General features: G+C 41.4%; 1 long non-coding RNA gene across 1 annotated transcript; it reads left to right on the top strand.

Moving 5' to 3' along the window:
* Positions 1–397: 397 nt before the first annotated feature.
* On the top strand, positions 398–2488 carry LOC144991039 (uncharacterized). Its single transcript, XR_013654954.1, has 3 exons — positions 398–514; positions 653–747; positions 2317–2488. It is a non-coding gene; the product is annotated as an uncharacterized LOC144991039 (long non-coding RNA).
* The last annotated feature ends 1778 nt before the right edge of the window (positions 2489–4266 follow it).

The raw sequence follows: 4266 nt of genomic DNA, 5'->3' as shown, positions 1-4266 counted from the left end.
TAATTGGCAACTCTAAATTGTCCATAGGTGTGAGTGAATGGGTGTGAGAGTGAATGGGTGTGTGATTGTGGACATTCTACCCTGCGACAGACTGGCGACCTGTCCAGGGTGTCCCCCTTCCTTCACCCACAAGTGGCCGGGATAGGCTCAAGCAGCCCCGTGACCTCGAAAGGGAAAACAGAATACAAAAATGAATGAATGAATGAATCATTCGATAATTATGTTAGAACAAAATGTCCAAAAGAAATACATGTAGACAAACAACAGAATTCAAACTAAAATTTTTACGTAACGATCAGCCAATTCTGACACTATAACAATAGTGTGCTTTGTTCCTAAATGCTTTGTATTCTCAGCTGTAATCTTACTAACATATGTATAAAAAGTAAACCAATAAAATAAAATTAAAAAAATTAAAATGGTATAAATGAGATACTTGGTTAATGTTTAAATTGTGTTTTGTCACAGCAATCATCAGAAAACCCCCTCTGCGTGTTCCTAGAAGATTCTGGAAGTGAGTAAAGAATCTCTATTACTAACAAAATAAGTCAATGCTGGATAGTTCATGGTTTAGTTTACAAAAACAGAGAATGTACCGGTATGTCTTTTATACAGTAAGTAAACTTAAAAAAAATCCCTGTTTTATCACCAGAATTAAGCAGTCATGGCTGCCAGACCCTGTGGGATAAAAATCAGAGTCAAGTCACCTGTTCTTGTAACCATCTCACATACTTTGGTGTACTCCTGGTAAGGCTGATCCTCCTTTTATTAATCAAAGTCTTATTCAGACTAACGTTTTACAAATGCTTTACAATTTAGCAACCTATTCTAAGCTTTAATAGGTTCTGTGAAAATAATTTTTTTTGTTAAGCCTGTATATTGGGCTGGCCACAATCAGAAACAGGGCTGCAGTGCATGGTAAAAAAAGGAGCCAAGCCTCTTCAAAGTGCCACCATTGCAGTTTATTGATTTTACACAGATGGCCAACTGATCCTGTCAAACACTGTTCATGCAACAGACGTACACTATATCACCAAAAGTATTGACTCACCTGGCTTGACTCACATTAACTGAAGTGGTGTCCCATTCCTAACCCTTAGAGTTCAGTATGATGTTGGTCCACCCTTTGAAGCTATTGCAGTTTTAACTCTTCTGAGAAGGCTGTCCACAAGGAGGAGGAGTGTTTATAGAAATTTTTTTACCATTCTTTGAAAGAGCGCATTGGTGAGGTCAAACACTGATGTCTGTGGAGAAGACCTGACTCTTAGTATCCGCTCTGATTCATCCTTAAGGTGTCGTATCAGGTTCAGGTCAGGATTCTGTGCAGGCCAGTCATGTTCATGAACACCAGACTCTGTCATCCATGTCTTTATGGACCCTGCTTTGTGCACTGGTGCACAGTCATGCTGGAAGAGGAAAAGGCTGCTTCAAACTGTTCCCACAAGGTTGGGAGCATGGAATTGTCCAAAATGTTTTGGTATCCTTCAGGATTCAGAGTTCCTTTCTCTTGAACCAAGGGGCCAAGTCCTGAAAAACCACCCCACACCATAATACTTCTCCACCAAATTTCGCACTTGGCATGATGCAGTCCCAAATGTAACTTTCTCCAGGCAACCTCCAAACCCAGACTCGTCCATCAGATTGCCAGATGGAAAAATGGGATTCATCATTCCAGAGAACGCGTCTCCACTGCTCAGGAGTCAAGTGGTGGCGTGCTTTACACCGCTGAGTCTGACGCTTTGCATTGCACTTGGTGATATGCGGCTTGATTGCAGCTGCTCGGCCATGGAAACCCATTCCATGAATCTCTGTGTTCTCTACGTGGACTGATCTGAAGGTCACATGAAGTTTGGAGCTCTGTAGCAATTGACTGTGCAGGAAGTCAGCGACCTTTTTGCAATATGCACTTCAACATTGACTGACCCCTGTCGATCAGTGTATGTGACCTACCACTTCATGGCTGAGCTGCTGTTCTTCCCAAACTCTTCCATTTTGTTGTGATAGAGCTGACGGTTGACTGTGGAATATTTAGTAGCGAGGAAATTTCTCCACTGGATTTGTTGCACAGGTGACATCCTATGACAGTTCCACACTGGAATTCCCGGAGCTCCTGAGAGCGGCGCATTATTTCACAAATGTTTTAAAAACAGTCTGCATGCCTGAGGGCTTGATTTTATACACCTGTGGCCAGACCAAGTGATTAGGACACCTGGTTCTGTATCTGTATATATAGTGCATCACTGAAAGAATTACAATGACAGAGATTTTTATGGGTTACAATATAAAAAAAGCTGTCTTTTGTTTGGTTTTTCTCAGGTACCCTTTAACACATCAGGTGAACCGTCTTCTGAAGACCTGCAGAGATTGTCTTACATCACTTTGATCGGCAGTGGAATTTCCCTCACAGCTCTGGTCTTCACTGTTGTTCTTTTCTTCACACACAGGTAATTAACTATTTGGTTTGAAAATGATATTCTTTCAAAATCACACGCTATAATCATACTTGTTTGTCATCTTGCTGCTACTTTTACTTAATTCTAATGTCATAGATATTCTTGTCTGAATTCTGGACTTTATTAGTTCTTTTCAAATAGATCGGCAGTTGTGTAATAAACTTGAATCATAAAGAACATAAAGTCACAGAATTCAATTGGTAATGACTAAACTAAACTAAACAGACTAAACAAAAATGGGCATCTCTGCCCTTAGATCCTCCTCTGTAAGGACAAACTCCTGAAAAAAATAAAAATAGATTCCTGAAAAAAAGAAACTTCAGGGATTTCCACATGAAGGAGGGATCCTCTCCTAGGATGGATAGGGGATGTTGCAGAACTCTTAGAGAAGAATTAGCTTATCTAACCCTACAACTACATACATGCAGAGATGGGAGGCACACGGTTCCAGGGCAAGGGGTTTATTAAACTAACATAAAGCGCTGCAAAGCAGGGAAACAAAACTAAACATACTGTGAGCAAAACTTTAAAACACGGGAGAAGACAGTCAGGGAAGAGGCGGTAATGGACCAGCACAAGAGGAAGGCAGAGAAAAGACTTAAATAAAAACAGGACTGACGATACACAGGTGAACATGATCAGAAGAGCTTGGGACCGGGGAAGTAAAAATCAAAAGCATGACAAAACAGGAAACCTTCCAAAATAAGACAGGAAACGGAACTCAAACATGACAGAAATAAAAGGAAGCAAAAACTAAGGCAAAGAAACCCAAACCATGACATCTTAGTTGGAGAGGCCTTGGCTCAATTCAATTCAATTCAATTCAATTCAATTCAATTTTATTTGTATAGCCCAAAATCACAACAACAGTCGTCTCGATGGGCTTCGAAGTAAAACATGAACTCAAAAGGATCACGAATACAAAGAGTTCAATAGGAAAATACTAAAATGAACTAACAAACTGACTAAGCTATACTGGCATCCCTGCCCTTAGACCCCCCTTCGCGGTAAGGAAAAACTCCCCAAAAAAACAAATTCCGGAAAAAACGAAGAAACCTCAGGGGTGCCCACATGAAGGAGGGATCCTCCCCCAGGACGGACAGGCAATTCACCAGAACTCTTAGAGAAGAATTAATTTATCTAAATCTACAACTACATATATAAAGTCCAGCAGACGAGCTTCATCCAGCCGTGGTTGTGGGGACAGTCAAAGGCGCGAGTCGAGCCGGAGACAGGATCCACAGCCAGGTGTAGAAGCAGGAGCAGAGACGAGGTACTCGGTCAGGTACAGAGCAGAGACGAGCCAGAGGCAGGATCCACAGCCAGGTGTAGGAGCAGGAGCAAAGACGAGGTAGACGGTCAGGAACTGGAGCACGGATGAAACAACTGGAGTCTGGAAGCACTCCCACTCCCCAGGAGGGGAGAGGAAAAGAGGGACAATACATGAATCGCACTGTACCAAACAGAGGCATGGAAAACTAAATGATAAATGATGATCAAGAATAGAGGAGAGGAAGGGTAGAAGTAGATGAGAAAAGAGGACAGAACCCCAGTGCACCATAGTTACCCCAGCTTCAACTTCTAGCAGCCTTTTAAAAGAAATAGTTATTAAGTTTAATTTAAATAAATTAACATTAAATTAAATAATCTCTGAATACTAACTAGTCTGACAATAAGCCTGTCCAAAGAGGAATGTTTTCAGTCTAATTTTGAATGTAGAAACTGAGTCGGCCTCTCTTACATGAGCTGGGAGTTTATTCCATAAGACAGGGGCTTGGTGGCTAAACGCTCTACCTCCAACTGTACTTTTACT

The sequence above is a fragment of the Oryzias latipes genome, chromosome 3 (assembly GCF_053564925.1).
Source record: "Oryzias latipes strain Hd-rR chromosome 3, Olatipes_Hd-rR_3.1".
Taxonomy (NCBI): domain Eukaryota; kingdom Metazoa; phylum Chordata; class Actinopteri; order Beloniformes; family Adrianichthyidae; genus Oryzias; species Oryzias latipes.
Note: the sequence above shows the minus strand (reverse complement) of the source record. Positions and strands in the feature narration are given on the sequence as shown.